A 25,465-nucleotide genomic window follows, 5' to 3' on the forward strand; every position below is an offset into this window, starting at 1 on the left:
TGGGAGGAAAGCAGACTTGTGTGGGTTACAGAATTTGGCATATAATTTCTTTACTAAATTTTATAAATGGAGATACAAAAAATGAGTTCGAATTCTCAAACTTGTGGCAGAAAAAACTCTTGCCAAGTTTCCTGCATCTCAGTTCTCTCTGAGGAGCATAAACTACTGGCTTTGTTATATTTGAGGAGTAAAAATAATAATCTGGTTGGTTTGTTTTGTAATGGAAGTGGATTTTCCTATAAGGCTTTTAGGTGGTAAAGAAGTGTGCCAAAATTACAGCTGGTAACAAAGGTGGACAAATTTTTCAGCTGCAGCAAGAGGAAGGGAAAAAAAACATTTTTCAAGACTGTTGTCAACCCATTCAGTTTTCCCTAACTTGTGTAAATATGTTTGTAGACACAGGAACTGAATCTTGTGTCAGCTCCCAGAATCTTATAGCCCATGTATGAAAAATAGCAGCCTTTGTTTTCAGGGTGTTTCTCTCCAACTCACAAACAATTCTGAAAAAAAATACTGGAATCTTCTTCCTCATCAGCCTCTAAAATAATTTTGGGCAAAAACTGACATGCCACATAATATATTTGGTATTTATCTTATTTGTTATTGAGTATCCTCATGACTCTGCAACCTGACTTGACAACAGAAAGTTCTTTTACCCATTAGATTTACAGTTTACTGCCCAGAGAAAATTTTCAGTCATGGATGCTTGTGTTTCAGAAGTCTTGGTTTTGCAGCAGAAAGTGGAGAACACCAAATTAATAGTTTGTGCACCTATTTAAAACAACTCTGCATCCAGTTTTGGAAAGACCTATGCAACCACTGAATGTTAAATGGATTATACTAGAAGGTACACTGCCTCTATTAAGCAGTAACTCATTAGAATTTGTGTTAAATATTAAGAATTAATACACTTACATGCACACATAAGTATTCTGTTTATGTAAAGCCCAAATGCTGAAGGAAGAAATAAAAAGGAGCCATTAGTGGACTCAAATACATTAAGGAAAGCTGAAAAAAGTGTTTTGGAAATAATTATCTACATCTTGAAAACACCTTCTGACCTTTTACATTTAGAGAGAGAGATTGTAAATTTAATTTACAATTTAATTATTTACTAAAGTACCTGAATGTCTGTTTAGCACAGACATGGCCAAGCTCTAAAAACACCATGACTCTAATTAAAGTATGTAAAATAGACCTGGATATGCCTTGTTGTTGTTGTTATTGTTGTTGTTTTTCTTTAAAGGGTTTTGTTGTTGTTGTTTTATTTGGTTTTGGTTTGTTTTTTTTTTTTCCTTGTGAATTGAATGTCTGCAATGGGAGGTATTTTGAGCTGGGTACATCAGCCACTCGATATATTTGTGGAATTTTAATTTATTTGTTTCCCTTGCTCCTTCCTTCTTTGAGGGCTAGTCTGGATTGTGTCTGTGCAGCAGAGTTTCGCATTTCACACCTGGTGTCTGCTGAGGTGGATACTGGAAATAAAGAGTGTAACATTTCCATCCACGCTTTCTGTGTAATCCTCACTGCATTTCCATCGAGCTGTCTGGTCCCAGTAGTGCACCTAAGAGTTTTCCTGGGAGAAGAGACATGGAGCACCACTGCTGACATGCCCTGAATCAGCTTAAACTCCACTGAAGCTTGTATTTTGACTGCAGCTCCACCTAGATGCTTCAGCCCTGCCTTGCTGGCGGCTTGACAGGCACCTTCAGCTGGAAAATGTTGCTCCAAAGAGTGAGAGGCAGCAACCTTCTTGACTGAAGACGTTGCTCTGAATCACTTGTGGCTTTTGGGAGGCCTTTAATGGCTGTTTACACCACTTATAAACACAAAGAAATGGACTTGGCCTGCTGTGTTCTGTGAACACCCGGCCTGTCACACGCGAAATAAAAAGGATCCACCAACTCAGGGAGAGGAGAGTGGTGGTGTCTGGAACATACCAGGAAGACACCACCTAGGAAGCAGCTGAAAGAGCAGATCTTACAGAACAGATTGGGACATTCCTAGTGGATCCATCCATTTTTTCAGTCCCTCAACTCGCTCTGAGGATGCAGAGGGTCTCCTATGGACCTGAGGGCAGAGAAGCCCTCAGACTGGTGGTTGCACAGCCCATGGGGAGCTTCTTTGGAGGCTGTGAGAATACACAAACACATGAAGCCCTCTGTAGAAAGCACAATTTTTTTTTCCCTACGTTTTCTTTATTCATGAGAAAGGGCAAAAATTTGGGAAGATTAAATAAAAACTCAGTGATAAAACAGTTTCTCTGCTGCCTCCTAGCCTATTTGCACTTCTTTCAGCATTCCTGGGCTACTCTTCCTGCACTTCAGAAAGGTGAGCTTTCTGCCTCCTTTATCTTTTTTACAATGTAGGCATCTAAAGAATGGAAAATTAGGTATATCCTTGCTCATTTATTCTACATGGTCAGCCTCCTTCAGTTTATCAAGTGCAGCTATCAGCAACTGTCAAAATCCACCTAGTGTATATAAAGCCCAAAAGCTCAGAAATTAAAATCAACAAAAAAATTTTCTTATTTCTCAGTAGATTTGTCTAACATCCAGGTACCTTTATGAAATGCACAGAAAAAAATACTACCCCTGTATGATGACATCTCTTTCCTTAGCCCTCGTGATTTTGGGCATAGCTATCATATCCATTTTGCTTTACCACCTTTTTTAAGGTTTCAAAGAGTCGTATATGTCTGCTTTTATGAAAGCTGTTTCACTGTTTGTTTTTTTGTTTTTTGTTTTTTTTTTTTTAACTAGCCTTTTCTCTGTTTTTTGTTTTCTTTCTAGTTCTTCCATGGTGTTGCAGATGATGGTCATCTTAAGACAGAGGCTTAAAGTGCCCTGCCATCATCATCCTCCTCATCATCCTCCTCATCATCATCCTCATCATCATCATCATCATCATCATCATCATCATCATCATCATCATCATCAATCATTTGTGTTTGGGTTTCCTTATTTGCAAAATTGTCTGTCCTGCTTCAGGCTGAGCTGTTTCAGCTGCCAGTTCCACCTACTCAGCTGCACTTGGCAAAGTTGGTCCATGGTGTCAGGGAATTCTGTGTCACACTGAAACCAAGGTGCTCATCTCTTTAATGGCCTGTTGCATTCATTGCTGTTCTGGTTTCTCCAATGCTAACACATGTCTAGCATTTAATTCCTATTTTTCACAGGCACATGTTCGTATCTACAGCAGCCTCAAGAGAAAAATATGGATTACAAAATGCTGAAATCACAAATTCTATTCTTTGCTTCAGATGTCACCTGGAAAGGTAACCCAGCTTGTCCTAAACCCATTTGGAAAACAAATTTTTTCAAGAAACCTGATCCTAAACTCTTATGTTACCAACACCTTCATATTCCCCCTTTTGCTCTCCTGGGTCTGCTTTTGGCTTAATCTACTTTTTGCTGTCACTGCCTGAGCTGCAGCTGACCTGACTGTTTTAGCCATGCAGGACATACACATATTCAAGGCTGGAATTTCTTCTGGGAATGGCATAAAATTGGAGGCTTTGCTGAGGTCAGGGACAATTGAGCTGTAAGTGTTCATAAAAACTTTAAATTGAAAATATGTAGCTGAGGGAAGTGGGAGCAGATTTATTTGGTTTTACTGTTACCAATTTTATCTGGGACAATTCCAGTTTGTACAAGGGGAGCAAAGAGAATGCTACAACTTTGGAGGGGATCAGAAATATTTTTGTGTTTTGTTTGCATCAGTAGGACCCAAACCAAGTTTCAAGTTTCTTGTAATGCTGATATACTTCTTGGCATTGAAAACCAGGGAAGGATTTTTTTTTTTTTCCTTATAAAAAGTATAACAAAGCTGAGAAGTTCAGTGTCTTCAGGAAGAAGCAGAACAGGAAAGTAAATGTGACATCATGAAACATAAAGTTTTGGCAGCTCCAGGATTTTTTTTTGATTTGTTATTTCACCTAAAGCTGCAATTTACCCATACTCTTAACTCTTCAGCTACAGGAGAGTATTTCCCCTGTTTACCTCCCATTTCCCCCAAGTACCTGCCATTGCTTTAAACTAAGACCTCAAAAATCCGTAATTTTCAGTGAGTGTGTTTTTCCCCTGCTCACTGTCAACACTGTGGAATGCCACATTCACACAGCTGGGGTCTTGTTCTTGTTGGTAATTGCTGTAATGATTTAGAAGCATAAGAGATCACCACAAGGGTGTGAATATCCCCCAATTTATGCTTTAATATTACATGAAACCCCTGTGTGCTCACCACCTCAAAAATTTTAACAATAAAGGAAATAAAAGGAGTAACTGCTCCAGCTCGGACCATCAAGTAACTCCCTGCAGCTCAGGACAAAAGAGATCATTTGTAAATGGTTCTTTTTCTTGAATGGTGTCTGAGTAAAGCTCCTGCTTATCTTGGTGCTAGAAAGTAGAAAGTGGGTATTTCAGGGAAAGATGAATCAATAACTCTTCATTTCATTGTCATGTTCTCAGCTTCTGTTGGCTTCAGGTTTGACAGGAAGGTTTAAACATTTGATACAGCACAATAGAAACCATTAATGGTATGGATTTTTAGTAATGTAGAATGGGGTTTTTTGTGGTTGGTTGGTTGATTCTATTTGTTTCAAGATGAGGAGCCCAAGTCTTGAAGTCAAATGCCCTCTTCTGGCCAAGAACCGATTTTCTTAATGTTTAAAATTAGGTGCTTACCACAAGAGTTTGTTCGAAACAAAACTCCAGTCTAACTGCAAACCCTTCTTGTTGGTGATATTGTGAAGCAGGACAGACTGCTGGACTAAGCTATTCCTGTTTGACAAATAGCTGTTTTCTGCCAAATCTTCATGCTGTGAGTCTCAGAGGAAAAGAAATCCGGAAAATTAGTAAGTCAGGAAAGAAAGCAGTCACTTTTGTGACACACTAAATTTTAGTGTACACACTAAAATCAGGGCCAAAGAAGATATGCATGAATGCATTCTGAAAACCTCATGGCCAAGGTAGAAGTGAAAATTACAGGACATGCCCAAAACAAAACAATCTGTGATAAGGTCAGATTTCAACCCAAATTTAATGAGTTTTTTCGTCACCTGTGACAAACGAGACCATTTCAGACTCTAAGGCGCCTGAGTTTGGTCAGAGAGGGGAAGGGAGAGTGGAAACATGCTAATTAATGGGAACTATGATTGCATGAAGACATTCCCCTTCCTGGGACAAGACTTTGCCTTCTAACAGATGGCCACAATTTATTGCCTCTCTTTTACCCCTTTCCCTTGGCACAATCTGGCTTGCAGCTGCCTTAAGTGTCAGAAGGGTGAGTTTGTCACTCCAGAACATCGTGTTGAAAGCAAGTAAGAGAACTCTCGCACTTATTTAGCTGGTGTGTGCTTCCTTTAAAGACTGCATGCATTTAAGAAATTCAGGAAGTTATGAAAAGTAAGGGGCTTGAGGATGGGCAATGAGCTTCCATCTAAAACTTGATTTTCACAGCTCACCATGAAAGTGATAAATGTATTTATGAAAGTGATTAATATACTTCTCAATTTTTTTCGGGAATGGAAGAAATTGTGGGCTGGGAGGCAAAGAGCAGACTTAAACACTCCAGAGTTACGGGATTAGAGTAAGCTTAAAAGACCACAGACCTCAAGAACTGTGGCAGCTCATCAAATACACCTTTCAGCCTTTATGAGGTAAAGCTGCAGCTTGGGTTTCTGTGGAAGTCCCTTCTCTGGATTGGGAAGGGTGTAAGGATTGACCAAAAGCCTGTCTTGTACTTCCCCAATCCTGAGAGACAGGCACGGGAAAATCCTATTCTTTCTGTGCTGAACAAGCAGCCACGTGAAAAACTCCCTCTGACTGGGACAGAGGCTGCCTTGCAAAGTCCATGTTTAAATGTGTGTTATTTTTCCATTTTAAATCTGTTCTTTACTTGTGAGTTCTAAAACCAGGAATGTGGCAGCTTGGGATTTTTTTTCAGGTGGCAAAAGCCAGTCCTAGAGCAAGTGGTGAGATTGTTTCCATGGAAAGAATAGGCATGTGGTAGCAGATATTTATATATAAAAGGTAGGATTAATTTAAAAAAAAAAAAAAAAAGAGGCCATAAGACACCAATTTCTCTCCTTCCTGCCATTCCAGCATGCTTTTTCCAAGAAACTCCATCTTCAAAATCACTTCTTCATGAGATGCACAATCTCCTTGCTCCAGGCCAGTAGCAGTGCAATAAGACCTAGAGCTTCTGCTTTCTGAGTTTACTGTACAGAACAAATTTGTCAAGATGCATGATTTTAAAAGGTTTCTCAATAAAGTTGCATATTTCACCAACAGTAGAAATATGAGATCAGGTGAACTGATACAACATTTACACACCTTTTGTTGTTCCTATCTTCCTGCTCTGAACCCAAGTCTCTTCTTGGGTTCAGATATCTTTGTGAGATGAGGATAGCTAAAGATGGTTTCTCTGGAAAATTTTTGCATCCTGTGTGGACACACTTTTTTTTTTTTCTTTTTTTCATACTGAGTCCTGAGCTTAGAAAGTTTTTTTCTCTGCTGCTTCGTGTGTTCATGTTTACATTTTACATTCCTCTTAGGCTTACCTGCATTCTCCCTCTGAAGGACCTCAGATTGCTTTTAAGCCTTGCTGTGAACACCTGATTTATCCATTCTTTGGCTTAAAGGTTTTTTCCTTTCTCCAGACTACCACTATGGAGAAAAACCTGGAAGGGCAGTTTTCCCACAGTCTAAATGAAGACTGCTGCTACTCTCTGAGTTGGCAGCCCTGATCACACAAGCTGGATTTCTCACTTAGCAAAGCTTTCTCTGGTACACCACTGTCTGAGCCCAAACTCTGAATCCAACATGAAAGAAGGCGAGATCATTTTGATGACAGCTCTTGATCACCATCAAAAAGGGGATTAAACTTTGTATGGAAAGGAACACAAGCATGCCTCAAGTGCAAGTCTGTGTAGAAGGTTATTTTCAGAGGAGGAGGCAAAAGAGTTCATGGATGTGGGTCTTTGACCTAGAATCTGCTCAGAGAAAAAGGGACAGATGCAACTGGGTTTACAAGAAGGAATCCTTGAAACATCAGTGACTTCACTTAAATTCTGCTGCTTGATATCTGTTGATGGCCTGAATTCTTATCAGGTGTGTTGGTGCTGTCACAGTAAGTGCACACATGGCATCTCCCCGTTTTGGAGAGGCCACAGAACAAATTGTTGAGGTTAGACACAAAATGCCATCCAGGCCACTCTGACATCCCCCAGACCTGCCTGATGAAGACCCTTGGCCCTCTACACAGGCTAACTGAGTTGCTAGAAGCATTCTTAACACACTAGTCCCTTTCTTCTGTGTGTGTGTACATACTGACCTGTATTATACAAAAATTACCATTTCTGACAGATCCTGTAAAGTCTTAATTAAATCCACAATGGGTTAAATGCCCACTGTGTGGCATTTTACAGCTCAGAAACAGACAGGCAGCCTGTGCTGCAGGCATGTAACAGGTACGAGCCAGTATCTCAAAAGCAGTGAGAGCACTTCAAGCTTTTGGAGCAAAGCCAGGCTTTAGTCACTCTTTCCCAAGGCTAATCCTGGGGAGTGCTCATCCTCATGCTGGTTTAATTTATCTGAGCATAAAAGTACACACTATCTCTCCTTAGGAGTGGGCAAAAGAAAAGGCGAGGCACCGACAGCAAACCAAAGCACAGAACCTAAACAAAATGAAAACCTTGGCAGAAGGATTTATCTGCAGTCTGCAGATTAACCCCTCTACTATCTCTTCAAAAATGTCAAGAGTGCTGCCTCCCCTTTTTTTCTGGGTTGGTGACTAAGAGCTTCACCCACTGGTGGGAAAGTCAGGTTCCTCTGACACATTCTTGATCTGGAGAGGAACAACCTGTGCAAGCTGGGGCCACGGCTCCCTGTGTCAGAGTGGGGTTCCCTCAACACAAAGCAAAACCCATCCTATGTATTGGTTTTTAAAAGAGTTTTTTTTTATAAAAATCCTGTTTTATTGTGATGTAAGGTACACTCCAGTCTTCTAGTATAGAGTATTTCTAGTGAATATGTCTTTGAAGCTGATCCTAAGACAGAAAAAATATGCAATTATTGATGAAACATGAACCACAAGGATTTTACTGAATGAGGCACTGAGGTAGGATCCTGGAAGAACGGTGAAGGAAGCACAGATCTGCAGTTATCCTTATGTGTTATCATCTTTTAAAATAATCAAAAATAACAGCAAAAACTTTACAGTAACAAAATACGCTAATCAGTGACAACACGTGATATGGGATCATTTAATCATTTAATCATAGACTTATGACATATGACTTATTACACAGACTGCTTAATTATAAATGAAGTGTTTATCTGTATCACTCTAAATCACTGCTAGAAGTTCACTTATATCATGTCTGGCTGCTCCTGTGAAAGACAAGATCTTTTCTAAATACAGGTACAAATAGGGGACAGTCTCCTCCTGCTTCCTTCCAGTCCTGGCACTGCCTCACACAGAGCTTTGAAGAAGTTGTCCCATGAAAAAAACTCAGTGAGTTGCAACAATCCCAAAACCTAAAGAATATTGCAGAAGGACGTTAATGCAATTTAAAAAAAAAAATAATTAAAATGTTTACACATTTAGAGAGCTTGCTCTTTATCTTGGAACCATCACTTCATTGAGATTTTATTTTTGTGAGGCTGCATAGGCCCAGGTGAATGTAGGAGCGTTAGGAATGGCTCAGACCCATCCAAGAATCAAATGTGCCTCTTGGCACCATGCCTAGGGACTCATAATCAAAATATTCAAAATGTACAAACCACGGGGCGTTGTGCACATCAAACAATGTGCCTGGCATCAGAGAGCTCCTCCTGATCCCCTCCATGAAAACAGGCTATTACACTCAAAACAGGATGATGTGCCTGACTGACATCCTAAGCAACCCGGGTGATTTCTCTTGTGTCTTTAGCATAAAAAAGCAGCTACAGCCTCTTAAGTCTGACAATCACACATTTGTGAGAATTTATCTTCATATGAGATTGTTAAAAATATGGAAGTGGTGAATAAATAGGCAGTGAAAGCACAGTTTAGTGGGAGGAAAAAAAACCAAATTATTAAACATTATTTAAACAAGTATTGAAATAGCTTTCCAAAGAAGAAAAGTTCATGAATATCCACAGATTCATTTTTTTTTATGGAAGGCTGGAGAAAATTTTTGCAGGAAAAACTGTCCAGCATCTCATATAGAGAATTTGTGATAGTACCTTCAAAACTTCAAATTTAAAACTTTGACAGTCCTCACTCTTTCTTTGTTTTCTAAATGAAAAGAAATGTGACAATGAAAAATTTGTAATTTTGAAATGGTACGTTTTTTTCTAAAGACATTCCACATTTCATTGTCTTTTTCTGTTTTTTCAGTGTATTCAAGCTAAAATTGTCTGTGTTTAATCAAGGGAGATGTATAAAAGTCACTTTACTACTCACAATGACCCACAGAGCTAAATAACTACATACTTGAGTGTGTGTCTAAGGGAATTTATGTACAAATATGTCTGAATACATTAATTAAAGCAGAAAAAAAAAAGGCAAAAAATCATGCTTATCAACATAATGTGTTTGATTGAGGCCCTAACTTCTGCTGCTTCTCCTGTTGGTGCTTTTCTATTTCTGTAACTGCATCAGGAGCATCTGCAGAGTGCAGAACACAAAGAGAAGCCAGTCAGAGTCAGATCCTGGAGTACAGCAAAGCAGGGGTCTGTGGAGTGCAAATGGATATGCTTTGAAAACAGCATTGGCCAACATCCTCTGCCTCCCACACAGGGAAGACCCACACAAAATTCCTTAGGTTTTGGAGTTGTTGCAACTCACTGAATTGGTTTTCTCATGGAATAACTTCTTCAAAGCTCTGTGTGAGGCAGTTGCACTGATGGATGCAGGAGGACACTCTGTCCTCTGTTTTCAGCTGTATTTACAAAAGAACTTGGCCTTCACAGGAGCAGCCAGACACATGCTGTAAGTGGCCTTCCAGCAACAACTTGCAGTGAAATGAACAATTACAGTGAATTATTCAGTGGTATCACTGAAAAAAAAAAAAAAAAGGGAAGGCAGCAGTTTTTCAGAGTTTGTGCTAACTGCACAGATCAGGCCAATGATCTCCATGAGCTCTATGAGCTCCAGCACAGACCTGAACTGGCTCAGCATGGAGTTCTTGGCCCTGTGAATTACCTGGAACACTTTTCTGCTGTAGGGCAGAGTGTTTGCATGTGCCCATCTCTAATAATTCCCTACTCTTGGGGCCTGGGAAATATGTGCTGCAGAATCTGCTGCTGGACCAAAACATAGTCAAGGCAGAGAGGAAAACCTCATCCAGTGGTGTCCAGTGAAACACCTGCCCTGATTTGGGGTAAGAAAAAGCTTGATGCCTCTAACACTCCTCCTTTACCTCCTTCAACAAAGTGTTGATAAAAGGGATCTGAATTTCATCCCATGTGCATGTGAATTAATCCATATTCCTTTACATAAATGCTTGAAGTGTACACAAAATACAAGTTTTAGGGATTTTTCCTCCATAGCATGAGCAGGTATTTTGTGACAGCAAAAGGCCAGTGATTTTAAATGTTCTGGGAGATGTGTAATTTCCACTGTGTAGCTATCATGTATGAAACTGCTCAATGTACAAGCTGTAGAAAGCCATAACCCAATCACCTGACAGATACTGCAGTTAAAATGGGTCATATTTTAAAGTGTTTTCACTAAACTTAATTCCTGGAGTCTGAGATAAACTGCCACCTTCATCTCAAGCTGCTAAAATTCCATTGGTTTTCCCACTTGCTCTTGGACATAAAAAGTACTCCTTTAATTCAAACCTGAATGCATGCTGTGGGTGGTCAAATAAGGGCACAAGCTTCTTTTCCATCTGGTTTGGATTTTTTACCATTTTCCAGTGGGACAGAGAGAAAACAAAGAAATAAATTATGAGGGACAGCAACTAAATAACACAAAAGACAGGACAGTCACTGCTTAACAAGAAGGTGCCTTTGCCTCCCCTCACCACACCCCAGGGGCCAGCCAAGGACTCTCTTAAGAGGCATTACCACCCCATTTAATGGTTCTTCTTTACACCTACAGGCTGCAAGCATTTGGGTTTGCTTTCCTGACAGCCTGTGTGCCACCTGCAAAACAAAATATCCTCCCAAAAGCGTCTCCAGGAGGCACAGCTAAGAAATGTGACAGGTGGTGACAGTGGGAGCTGACAAGGGGGACACTGTCCCATGGGAGTACAAAACCACAGAGCCCCAGCAGCTTTCAGGGCACTTTTGGATGTCATACAGCTTTGAAGAAAGCCTGACCTAATGATATTTTCACCATGGTTTGTGTGATACACAAAGCTGAGAGAAACTGCAGGAGCTGTGAAGCTCCAGAATGGTTGTCATGAATTCCTGGCATTGGAATCACCTCTGTCCTGTCTTACTTTAAGCTCTGAAGGTGTCCCATCTGTGTGACAACTGGCTTTCTTCACTGCCTGGAGAATATTTCAATCTTATGATAACTTTCCCTGACAAAACCTGCAGGCAGTGCCTATATCCATAAGAAAAAAGGAAAAACAAAACCAAAAACAATGCTATAAAATAGTTCCTAGACTGGACCTGGCTTTCACCCAGGCAGGAATGAGGAGGAAGGCAAGCAGAATGAGTTCAGCTCTGTCAGCACCTGCTCAAGGAGACGTGTCTATGCCAACATCCAGCCAAGGAATGATTCAGCCAGTATAATGGCTGGGATGCTTTTTTTTGTTGGGTGAGTGCAACAGTGCAGAACAGGAGCCAAGCTGAGTGGAGCCTCGCCGTGCCCCTGGCAAGAACAGGCAAGGCAGATTCCATGTGAAGGAAGGAAAAGTCAACTTAATTTTTCCTTTCAAGTGATAGCGCGCCCTGAGCTGAGTGGTTTCTACAGGGGTATGGCCAGACATTTTCTTGCCAGGGCCACAGTTCTTGGCTTTTTCAGCTGTAACCAAAATAAAATTGGTGCAGCATTGCAAAGGGAGGCTTTTCCTGTGAAATTTCAGATTCATTTTTGCACACGTAGGAGCTCTTTGGCAGCACAGCTGTGTTAAATCATTTTTTTCGCCACCAAAAGCCAGAGCATGAAGGTGAATCCTTCACCACTATCCAGTGGTGAATCTAAATAGTTACAACAAAATAACTACATATTTTGGACTGTATTTAATTCCACTGGGGGCATTGTTGTTTGTTTTTTTTTTTAATGTGCATATATCTATATCTGTATATGCATATATACATATATATGTGTGTGTGTTTGTATTTATGATATAAATATGTATTTATATATATGAGAACAGATATGGTAATCTATTTAATTAAGAATACTGCTATTGTCTTAGCTAAATATTATGCACTTGCTCCTCTGTGCACAGAAATACTGTAATATACAATTTTTGTGATATGTCAGATCTCGATAATTTAAAAAAAAACCTTTGCTAGGGCACTTTATTATCGTCCCAAACTGTATCATGGGAAGACAAGGATATCTTTTGGAATACTTTTAAAGCCAAATAATTTATTGAATAAAAATGTATATGCTTTCTGTGTATATAGTGTGAAAAACTCAGTCAAGGCAGCTGTAACCTCAAAGCACGAGGTGTAAACCTTCTGTGTTTATCAGTGAAGCCTTGGAAAGCATGGGATTTTTTTCAGGACACAAATATATTTTTAAGCTATCTATAATTTTTGAGGCCAAAAATTTCTTTTCATCTTCCAAGAAGATAGTTTGAAGAATGAAGAGTAAATAGTGGGTCAAGAAAAGGAAGACTCAGGAATATAAGTGTAGATGTATGTATTGCTAAATATAAATACAAATATATGTACCTAAATGAACACTTTCTTTTTCTTTATCCTTTTTTTTAATTTTATTTTAACTCTGGGGGGAATGGTAATGCCTATTTATAAAGTTCTTCATAGCCTCAGAATAAATTAGCAGTGTTAAAACAGAGCACAGAATTTAGAGCATGCCTATTGTTCACAGTGAATTCTAATGCACCCAGATTTAATGTGAACTCCTGTGTCACTCTGTGCAGAACACAAACCCCAAAACAAAAAACTTTACAAGCTCCAAACCTGTTGTGGGCCTCTTTATGCAGTTGATATTTTTTTCCTCCTTCCCCTCTTTCAAGCACCACAGCCCTCAGGCTAAGCTGGCACGTGAAACTTCTCCATCACACCAAAATAAAACCAGTTTATCATGAACCAGATAAAAACACACAGTGGTCCCTTGCAGCTGTAGAAATTTTGCCAGTGCTGCTCCTTGTAGGAGCTTATAGATGTCCATCAACTGAGCTGCATCTTTTGGCCGGTTTTTGCATGAACTTTTTTCTTCTTCTTTTTTATTTTTTTTTAACAAAGCAAAGAAAAAAGTTATGCAGAAGGCTTAGAAAGCCCAAAAAGATTACTGAGGATTGTTGAGAATATTTGTATTGCTTTACACCTAAAATGGAACCTCCCCGGGGTGAACAGATGTAGAGTAGTTTAGGAACCCTCATAACTGAATAATTTCAAGCAGGGGTCTTGCTAACAGCCTGGTTTAGGGAATATCGAGTGCTCTGTGAAGTACTTGGTATGGCCTTTCATGAAGATTTTTCAGCCTGCAGCATGCTTCAAATAAACAGCTGGAAATTTTTCAGGCATTATCATCACAGAGTTTGTTCAGGGGAACACCAGTCTACAGCGCAGGCCTGCCTATATATTGTGTCTCTTTTTCTTGGCAGCTGGAATTTGATAAACTGTGCTTTCTTCTCAACCCTGTTACTGACACAGAGTGCAATTTCAAGTCAAGTGCTTAGCATTTCATTTCTGCAGGCTGCAAGCCAACCTTTTCAGCCCAGTGTTTGGGGGTGGGTTGTGATAGGGTCTCACGAGGATGCTCAGCTCTTGAATACCATCACATGACCTATGAAATCTATGGCGTATTTGTGTGGTTTTTAAGCTGTGTGTTACAAAATCCTGAGCAACAAGAGGACCAGTGTTATTTTATCACCTGCAGCTAAAATTTTCTGCTGTGTTTCTATTCTGTTATTTGTGGATGGGGCTCCCCCCAGATTCCACATCACCAGGTTCTGTGTGCCTACATCCACTTTGCAAAAATTTCAGTTGGACCAAACTTTCTCTGACACCAGTTCGAGCTCAGCAAGTGGATTAGGGCTGTGCCAGTCTGTGAAGCATGTTTTCATTTATCACTTTTTCCTGGATTTTCCTGTTTTTAGAAGGTTGAAAATCTGCCACAGCTGTAATGGCTTGGAAGCAAGAGAGGAATTTCAGAGGAAGAGCTAATATGATGCTGAAAAATGTCATGCAGTTCCTCAAGGCTCAAACCATAGTACAACTGCTTTTATCCTGGATCCCTCTTCTATTCCCCAGCTTCCCCTAGCATAAAAACTTTGTTTATTCACATCCTTAATGGTTTTTTTTTTTTCACTTACTTTGAACCCATTTAGCCACTGTCATTCATGATTTACCTTGGGATATATTTTTTGCTTGAGAAGCAAAAAACCAAAATAATTCATGTCTGCTGTCAGGAATACAAGCATGGACAGAATTTTAATAAGTTGACAAAAAGTCTTTTTTCACACGGGAGGAATTGTGCCTTACCTCATGCCCATTCCTACTCCATCCACTAGTTTCTGTTGGGAGAAACGAGTTAGTGTAAGTAAATACAGGAAAAATCATCACCATTATTTTGAAGTATACATCAACACTAATCGCTTTTGTTCTGTCTCGACACAAAATAGGCATTTAACAGTTATTGTAATGTATGCTGGGCTTTTTGGGAATTATTGTATAAAAAAAAATACGGAAAAAGGGGGAAGGGGAAGGAAAGGGAAGGGGAAGGAAAGGGGAAGGGGAAGGGGACGGGAAAGGGAAAGGGAAAGGGGACGGGAAAGGGAAAGGGAAAGGGAAAGGGAAAGGGAAAGGGAAAGGGAAAGGGAAAGGGAAAGGGAAAGGGAAAGGGGATGACTTTCTAGGCGCCTTCCCGGCCGGCCGACGGGCCGGGATGTGGCGCTGAGCCCCGGCAGCGAGGGCCCCGCTTCGGGTGCCGCTTTGGGGCCGGCCTCAGGGCTGCCGTGTGTCCTCGGGGAGCCGGCCCAGGGGTGCTGAGAAGCGGCCGGGACCGGCTCGGCCCGCAGGGCCAATGCAGGCCGGGGCAGCCCGTGTGGCTCCCTTGGGGCGCCGGGCAGGCCGCGGGGCAGCCGCCATCTGCAGCCCTGCGCTGCTGGCAGAGGCCGATGATCCTGCGGCTGTGCCGCCAGCCAGGGGCAAAGGAACAGCGCCCGCAGTGCCTCAGGACCCAGCGGCCTTTCCTGCGAGGAAGCGGCTGCCCAGGAGAAGAGCCGGCTCCCAGGGCGGCTCAGACTGCCAGAGGGGTGGGCCCGGCACAGAGCCGCTCTTGGTGGCACGGCTCAGGGTTCTGGCGCTTAAGCTGAGCCTCCCAAGGGACAGGCAGCAGGATTCCCTCTCGGGCTAAATCCGCCAGTCTCTGCTGCCTGGCCTCTTCTCCTTCCTCGTGTGGCTCCAGGACGCTCGCCTCATCCCAGTCATCGTCCTCCCGCTGCCAGGCCTTGAGCTGGCTGCTCAGGATGTCGCTGCATTCCCCACTGTCCTGCGCCAGCTCTCGGTCACTGTCGTCATCCCAGCTGCACCTGGAGGATTTTCTCTTTGCTTTGCCTCCAGTCACCTCCTGGCCATACGCATTCCTGCCTGGCTGAGGTTTCTTTGTCGATCCTGGCTGCTTCCTGGGACAGCTCTTGCTTGCGGCAAGCATCCCAATCCAAGAGTGGCCGGTGGCTTGTGCCTTCTCCTGGGGACAGCTGCTGCTCAGGAGATTGTTCCCAGTCTGGCAGTTCCTGACAGTGATGGCTGTCCGCCTGCCATGGCTCCTGCTCCCTGCCCTCGTCCCACTCGGAGACAACTGGGGAGGGCTCTTGGTCCCTGCCTTCATCCCAGTCCCGGAAATGCCAGTAGCTCCCCCATACTTGGGCCAGCTCTTGCTCAAGGCCTTCGTCCCAGTCAGAGAGCTCCTGGCGGCTATGGGCTTCTCCTGGGCACAGCTGTTGCTCGCTGCAGCCTTCCCCTGGAGTCCCTTGCTGGAACTTGTTCATTTCTCCTTGGCAGAGCTCTGCCTCTTCCTCGGCGCAGGACTCCACAAAGAGACAGTCTCCATCTAAGGCTCCTCTCCTCCCTCTGCTTGCCCCCTCAGCCTCCTCCTGCTGCTCCCTCAAGGCCTGGGCTCTCTGAGAGCCGGGCCAGGGCCTGGGGGCTGGGAGCTGGGCTTTGCCTTCTCCTCCTCCTCCTCCATGTCTGCACTCCTCTGGTGCACACAGGTACCTGGACACAGCCGACTGAGCAGCCCAGGGCTCTGCAAGCCCTTTATATACCCCCAGCCAGGGTTGGGGCTCTGCCATGTCACAATGGACTTTGGGCATCACAAGGTCCCGTGTCACCAAGGGCCCTGACGCACCGTGCCTGTGTCACAAAGGCCACCCCGGCACCTCATGCCTGTGTCACAAAGGCCACCCTGGCACCTCATGCCTGTGTCACAAAGGCCACCCCAGCACCTCATGCCTGTGTCACAAAGGCCACCCCGGCACCTCATGCCTGTGTCACAAAGGCCACCCCGGCACCTCATGCCTATGTCACAAAGGCCACCCCGGCACCTCATGCCTGTGTCACAAAGGCCACCCTGGCACCTCATGCCTGTGTCACAAAGGCCACCACGGCACCCCTTCAACAGCCTGAGGAATCTGGAGCAGCCTGGAGCCACCCCGGCCTTGGGGGATTGCAGCCCCTTCTTCTGAGCTGCTCCTTCAAATGATCAGGAGCGGCTGGGGCCGAGTGAAGGTGCAAAAGGATCCCGTGTGTGTCTTTGCTTGAAAGACAGGGGCCTGCTAAGGGAGGCAGGAACCTCCTTTGCAATGGAAAATGTAAACCCCTTCCCTCCCTCCCAATTGTTATCCTTTTGAAAGGCGCTCTCTGGCAAAGCTAGGCGGACAGGAAGAAAAGTTTGTGCTGCTTTTGTGTGAATTGCTATTTGGTGAGGAGGGAAGAAGCCCCCCATGGAAATGATTTTACTGCCAGGAGCTGCTAAGCCAGAGCTGCCTCTGTGCCAAGCAAAATCCAAGAGCTGGCTAGCTGTGGGAAGCGACTACCTATGAAAGCATTTAAAAAGCTGGATCCACCTCTGTGAGATTGACATTTTGCAGCCAGGCAAGCCTGGGAAATCTCTCTCTTGCTTCCACCTTTGAGGAGGTACCTGGCTGCCGGTCGGGCCGGGCCCCGCTGCACTGCGGCCCTTGCAGTGGTGCTGCCGGTGGCCGCAACAATCCTTCAAACTTCAGGGTCCCCTGAAGTTACCAGGGTAACCGAGGAGGGAATTAAAGGAGTGGGTTGGCCGGAGTCCCCCAAACCAACTGGAACAGGAAAGTCAAGTAGGGATGAGGCCCATAAAGCCTGCACAGCACAGAGACAAAGTGCAAAGAGCAGGACTAGGGGCAGACACAACATTAGCTAGGGGAGGTGTGAGGGTGCAGTCTGAGGGCATGGCTCCAGACAGAGACTGGGGTTAGAAGGACGCAAAATACTGCAAGAAATTGCAAGCAATTTGGGGAGAGATCTGGGAAGATTCTAGAAACATAACTTTCAGTGGGGTGACTTGATGAACGTATGAATTGCCATCAAGCCTTTGGCAAGTGCTTCCCAAGGCTTGAACTCAAAGGCTGCTGCTTCAGGGCTGAAGTCTTTCCGGCCCTGTGTCCCAGAAGGGCTGACTCGCACAGGCTCGGCCCTGAGGGGCCGGGCCGGCCCCGGCAGTGAGCGGCTGGGGACGGGTGGCCGTGGGAGCCCGGCTGAGGCTGGGCCGGACCGCGGCTGCTCACACCTTGGCGAGCCTAAGCCATGCCCCGCTGCCGGTGTGCGCTGAGCTGGAGTCCGCTGGGCTCCGGGAGGAGCTCCGGGCGGGTGCAGGCCCCTTCGGCCTCGGCCCGTGCGGCGCACGGTAACGGCGGCTCGGCCCTGAGGGGAAGGGATGGCAGAGAGGCTTTGCTTCACAAAGCCCGGGGCAGCGGATGCCGGTGGCCCTGCAGGAGTTGGGGCCAGAGCAGAGCTGGGCCGGCAGGAGGGATCGGCAGGCGGGGGCTGCTCGGCTACAGTGTAGCCAGAACCCCGGAAAGCTCTTATAAGCAGATTGACACTTTTTGGAAAGTGTTTTCTCGGTTATTAAGAAATATCACTTGTTGAGGATGAGGTCCCAAGATAAGCCCGCAGCCCACTCGACAAGTCAGATAACTTAAAACAATCAACAGCCTTTACAGACTTGACATGGCTGGGTGTTCCTCAGGAGTCTGGCTCCATCAAAGGCCCTGTCTCTTAGTCCCTATCCCTTTTTATAAGTTTGGTATCAGTTGGATCAGTTTATTTGGGATTCTTCACTTGATTTGATTTGATTTGATAAATCCGGGCTCTCTTATTGATCCATATCACAGAGCATTGTACACCAATCATTTCTCAATAAGTCCTTTTCATTGCTGGGATTCTCCTCCAATCAGTCCATTACATCTTCCTTAGTATTTAATTTCCAGAAAGTTCCCAAACTCTTCTCTCCATACCTGCCTCTACTGACTAAAACCCCTCATGACAACATTCCAGTACAATCCCCACATAACTAATAGAAAATTTATTAATTAAACATGAACTAATAACTTTCAAAGGAAGATATTAGAATAGTCGTAACAAAGCAGCAGGAGCGGGGCAGGAGCCGCCTGGCTCCCAGTAGGGCAGGGAGAGGCCAGCTCTGCATCCCAGGTATAATATATGTTGGTCTAATTTGTGTTTTATTGTACATGTATAAAATCAGGTATGAAGCATTTTTCACGTATCAAACACAAAAAACTTGGGATTGCAAAACTGAAGGGAGGGAGGGAGAGCATATTCAAGAAAGAAGGAACAGTTTTTAAACTTGATTCAGAAAGATGAATAGGTAAGTGTAATGTGTAAATTAGTGTATATTTAATAAAAATTATAAATAATAAGTATAAAAAATCAACAACAAAAAAGAAATTAGAACCAAATCATAAGGCTAGAAAAAAGAGATAAAACCTAAAGTGACTTCAAAATCTGCAAGACTTCCATCCACTTCCAGTCTCTTGGCAATAATCCCTATGTAATTTTTGGTTTTTTCCATGAATTCAGAAGGCATTAACTATTTCCTTCCCTGTTAGGAGTTTCCATTGAGGAAATGATGATATACTATTTTACACATTAATTCTTCCAGGGAACAGGTAGTTGGAATGGTATCAGAATGGTTTAGGTCACAGGAAAAAAATTACAGAGGAATACAGAAGCATACAGCACTCAGCAATTGAGCAAGAAACTTTTTTAGACATAAATTAAGAAAGGACAGAATGTGATGTATTACCCATAGCAAATCATCTCTTGCAAAAGGACGGGGGCATTTCCAGAACTGGTGAGACTATCAAAGGCAGAAGGCATTGCAGCATTATCATGAACAGTCCTTTATGAAAACTGAGGGAGGGACACCAGAGATGTGTTCAGAGTCCTCCAGTAAAAAGGCTGTGAGGATTCTAATAGTGTTACAAATCTATAAATCAAATGACACAGGAAAAAAAAAACAACAAACCAAAACAAAAGCAAAAACCAAAAACAAACAAAAAACACACAAAAATAAGAAAAATAAAAATAAAAACAAACTAAACCCAAAACAAAACTTAAAATAAACCCCCCCCAAAAAACCCCAAAAATGCCCAAAAAAATTATTAAATATATTAAAAAAACCAATAGCCAAACCCAAATATGCAAATTCAGCGAAGCAATAGTAGGTTTGTGGGACATCATCACTTTCAGCAGCCAGAGAAGGGGTGAGGGGGAAAGTTATGTAACAGACTTTGCACAAGAGGAAGAGATGGGATTTTGATTTTTAGTGCTTCTCTGGGTACTGTCACACTGAGAGGCCATGCTCTCAGCACTTGGAGTGTTTTACCCTTGGCAAGCTCTCCCAAGGGGCAAACTGATTTTCAACAAGACAGTGAGGTAAAATAAGAGAGCAGTAAATGTCTTAAACAAGCAATGTATGTGGTGTGCACTGCTGTTCTTCTAGCACTGCCATTGGACATTTTTACACCCTGCACCAATCTATTTCTCTTACATGTGCTTCGGTTTTTCTGAAACATTTCAGAAAATGTTTCACATGCTTCCTTGTTCATTGTTTCAGACCAAACTCTCTTGTTCACTGCAGCATCCTCCACATTCTGATTCTAGATAAATTAGATCTGTGATTACCCTGCCACAAATCAAACCAGTCCACACTTGTTTGGTGCTGCAGTTCTGACCAGCTTTGTACAAAAGGCATGGTGCAGGAGACAAACTGCTCAGGGCTGTTTGCTCTGACTGCCCAGGTGAGGGTGAGTGGCAGGAATTTGGCATGGCCAGGTCTCAGCATCCCACAGGGAGAGAGGTTGGGCTGTTAAATCTGAGTTATTAATGGATTTCACTTCTTGTGTGGGCTCACAGAGCATGGCAAGGCCAATTGCAGAGTCAGAGGAAGGCAAAGCAGTCTCCTTGAGCTCTCTCATCAGCTACATGAGTAACCAACAACTAACTCACCAGCCCTCCTCTTACTCCCAACTCCATCCACCCACAGTGGGATGGAAGGAGAAGCAAATCAGAAGAGTAAAATCGAGAAAAAAGGATCAAAATAAAGACAATTTAACAAGCAAGGCAAAGCTGCACACACAAGCCAAGCGAAAATTTTTGGCTGTCTCAGTTCTATGCAAGTATAGTTCTATATTTCTGTAAAGGATAGAAATGATGCTGCAGGAAGGAATTCTGCTTTTTATCTCTCCTGTAATCCCAGCATGAAACAGGAGTTAAAAAGAAAAGCAGAACAGAAGCAGTTTGATTAAGTGGGGTTTTTTTCCCTAACTCATGAGTTACAAGAGACAAAGTTTTTTCTTATAACCAGTTTGAAATAGTATTTAAAGGAGACACCTTTGATATTTATAGAAGAATGAGAAACGTCAGAAAATTAAATCTGCTAATACTAGTAGCAGTCTGTTCAGAATTTGAGCTCTTTAAATAAGAGACACTTCTTTGCTGAACATGTTTTTCCTGTCAAACTTACTTTAAGAAATTATCTTTTTTTCTTTTGTTTCCTTCCAAAGCGCAGTGAGACACCACAATAAGTCTTCTTTAAACAGATTCTTGTTTTATTAAAGATAATGAAAGGTTTAGTTCATCTTCTAAGTGTGGTACCGTCACTCTGGCGACTGCGTAAACAGATATTTTAAGTGCAGATTAAGAATTACATTATTATATTCTTTACACAGAGAAGTGCTTGCTTTAAAACTGAAGATAATTATAAACAGATATTAGGGAAATGGTGCCAAAAGAAGCTCAGCAAATTGTTCACTGATTCCTTGACTACAATTCTCAAAACCACATTAAATCTCCTTTGAAGAGAAGAATTGACATTTTTAATTTATTTTTTTTTGTCTGGTAAAAGACTGGATTTAGAATGGTGGTTGCTAAAACAAAAGAAACTTAAATATGACTTGATTATAATCTGAAACAACCCCTACAGAGCCTGATAGAAGAGTTTCACTGACTCTGAAGCAAAGAGAATAATTGTCTGGCAGTTGGTGATAAAAAAATTAAATTTAAACATAAATCATAAATAAGAATAATTAACTACTAAAAGAGTCTGTCAGAGGGGTTTTGTTGTTGTTGTTGTTGTTTTTTTAACAGATAACAAGGTTTTCTTTAGTGGAAGTTTTCCTCTTTGCAGTGATTGATAACTTTGTGGAAAGACATTTAGAAAATGTTCATTCCTTTCCCCACATTTGAACTTTCTTTAAAGGTATGTCTAATATTATTCTTCTTTTACAAAAAATATTATCAGTTAAAGATTAGGTACTTAACACCCAATCCCAATGCTCTTGTATTTAAGATTGGTTGAAACTTCCTCTTATACAATAACTTAAGACTTTCAGTTCTCAATCTCAGCTGAAGAAAAAGGAACTCAGATATTTCATTTGAGATTTCTTCTAAGGGATTTTTTTTTTTCAACCAGCTGTAATCTCCATCACCTGGAATTTCCACCTCAAGGACAGACCACTTTCTAAAACACAGGATAAAGTTCAACTGAAAATTTTTATATTTGAGATGAGAACAAAAGGATGAAACTCTTTGATGCAGTGAGTATGGTGGAAGACACATTCATGCATTTCCATGCAGCTGAAAAGGAAAAAAAAATATCTTTGTCTTTCTACATGTTACAAGAACAGTATTAAATCTTAGGTGAGCTGGTATTTTGGCAATTCTTTGATTATGAAACTAAAGATAGGCACAACTTTTCCCTGTCCAAATGAAGATTGATGGTTTATGTACTTGAGATTCAGATAAATTTGACTTTCAGAAATTGAGACTTTTAGCAGTGTAACCTGGTATTATTACTGGAGATGTTCTGAAATGCACATTACTCTTCCAAAGGTGGAAAGATCTCCAAGGAACTTTATGTTTCACATTTTAGCCTTAGCTAAATATAAACATATTACAGAAAAAAATAAAAGAAAGGTAGCCCTTTCCTGAGGAAGTTCAGTAAGGCAGATTAAATATCATGAAATCCATTGAATGCTTGAACATTGACCAAGATTGCAGATATTTGAGGCAGAAATCCCTTGGGTACTTAGGGACTAAGCTATAGAACCAAATTCAGACTTTATTTCCATGCTACCCTATCTTCTGCTGCACATTCCTTAGCACTTGGAATTGCTAAATACAACATTTTTTTTTTTTAAAGCTGCTTTGGACAATTTCTTTTAAGAAATAACCTAAGATAAGATTATTTTTTATTTTTTTCTTTTTTTTTTCTTTTTTTTGTGAGGCATATTTTTGCAGTTTCTCTCCTTTTCTTCTTTGGTAAAAAAAATGTTATTTTTCTTTGGAAGAAATACACATTAAAAACCTGACAGGAAGCTGTCAGAGCTGTAATTGCTGTCCTGAGCCCTTGCAAAGCCCGTGTTGCTCATGGGAGTGCTTGGAAGTTCTGCTCTTAGTGGCAGCAGAAAACCTAAGGCAGATTACTCACTTTTGAGCAGCTTCCCTGCCTATGTCCCCAATTATCAAATATATATATTAATGGATATTTTGCAGTTGTCTGGCACACTTGAAGGCATCCCATTTGCTGTTCACTAACACATCTGTTTCCTTTGCTGCACTGTAAGCATGTCTGTGGGTTTCCTGACCTTGAAAGAATTGAAAAAGCCCAATTTTGAGGAAAATTAGAGCAAAGAAACGAGGGAGTCTTATTTGCTCACAAAAATGCCTGATCCTTTAACAATTTTATTATATTTTTTATTATTATTTGTATTTTTTCTATATCAAAGAACAAATTATACCTTCTGCTAGTGATCTGGTCTAATTAAGGTGAAGATTAAAGTAAATACAGGGCAAGTAGCACCTGTAGGTAGTGCTAAGGTCAGTATCTTCTGTGCATAAAAGCTCTAAAATTTGATCTCATTACCCAAATTAGCTCTGGTCTTGGGGATGGTTCTTTATATTTTCCATTGTGCTTGTAATGTTTTTCATGAGCAGTCTATGTTTTAGTTTGGTTCGGTTATGGGGCTTTTTGTTTGGTTTTAGTTGCCTTTTTTATTATTATTCATATTTATTTATTATTTCTCTCTAAAACAAGAGGGGTTAATCAATGTTCAAGCTATTTATTTCATATTTACACTTCATCAAAGACTTCTCATGTTGGTTCACCTTAATTCAGTTTGCTACCCCTCTTAAATTGCATTGATTTTAGGCCAAATCATGCTTAATCTGCTGGAAAATGTTTGCACACACATCAAAGCATGGAATATCATGAAGGCAGGAATATGAATGGGAAAGATGAGTGGCAGAATAACTGTTTGATCACAGTTGTCTTCCTAATTTTACTCAAAGCTCAGTTAACAGAGACTTGCAAGCTATGTTTCACATCGTTATACCGTTGCCTTTAGTTCCAAATCTCACACGTCTTAAAACAACAACAAAAATCCTTCCCCTTTTAGGATACTCTCGGTGAGTGCAGTTCATGAAAACTTTAATTCCTCGTGGTAAAAGCTTCCCTGAATGAGACATTAACAGGCATGAAGGTTTTAATTTAGAAGAGTGCAAGATTTTGTTATACAATTATAAAAAGATATGCTGAAATCATAAGGAGTATTTAGAAGCGCTTGTTCTGTCAAAATTTGCAGGGATTTGGTAGCTTTACATGTCCTGTTCTTTTTAGGAGTCTGTCCTACAGAATCCTGAGTCCCACATCTTATCAGCACACAATCAGAAGTCACTCTATTTTTTATTTTTTTTTGAGGGCACATTATTTCTGTCAGCGTCACTTTCCCTTTCTAATGTTAATGTAATGATCTGCTTCCGTAATCGTGACTATTGTGAAGTGACTTTGGTCAATTTACACTCCAATAAGGCAATTATCTAGGTTAAGCCCTATGCTTAACTCCTGAAATAATTAGTTCTGTGAATGTCATGGGCAAGTGAGCCACTTTGTACTAAATGGGAAGTTGCAGATTGATTGTAGATAAATCTCTGATTTGCTGGCATTTGTGCAAGAATATTTTAAGAAGGTAAGGATCTCCCTCCTAGAGACAGTCACAGATAGAAGAGAAAACCTGATAGCATTTTCCATTTAAGGTTTTGCCAAAGCAAGAGAGAATGATAGAGAATTTAGAGAATTTTATCAGTCAATTTTTTTTTGTCCACTGGCATTTCTAACAGTTGCACCACCGATTCCCATTAGGAAGGGGAACCAGCAGCTTGCAATGTGAGACTATTCCACACCTGTGGAAAAGGGAAAAGACCAGGACTGGAACAGTCTGAATGCATCTGTGGACAAGTGAAAGGAAAATTAAGAAAATAAAATGTAATAAAAGAGTGCTATTAACCACTCCTTGTTGGAAAGGAAGTCAGAATTCAGCAGATGAACATGACCTGCTTTGGAAATGAGCCTGGGGGTGTAGAGATGGTTTAATTTTTGTTTCTTTAAAAAGTTCTCTTTTTTTTTACTTTTTTTTTTTTTCTTCAGCAGAAAGGACATTTTCTGTAAACACTTAAATTTGTGCCAGCCAAAGGGAAAACAGAACTGTGTGTGCCTGATACAAGGGAGAAATTCTAACCCATGCATTGTGAATTGAGAGCCCTGGGTTGCCTGAGGTATTTAGAGAGAGTTGTGGCTGGTGCTGTAAACGAGTGGAATCTGTAACTGAGTTTAAAGGACTCTTAGTTAGACTTATCCAGTGCTAACAACATTTGGTTTAATTTTTTAATAATTTTTTATTTTATTTTTATTTTATTTTATTTTATTTTATTTTATTTTATTTTATTTTATTTTATTTTATTTTATTTTATTTTATTTTATTTTATTT

The sequence above is a fragment of the Parus major genome, chromosome Z (assembly GCF_001522545.3).
Source record: "Parus major isolate Abel chromosome Z, Parus_major1.1, whole genome shotgun sequence".
Classification (NCBI taxonomy): domain Eukaryota; kingdom Metazoa; phylum Chordata; class Aves; order Passeriformes; family Paridae; genus Parus; species Parus major.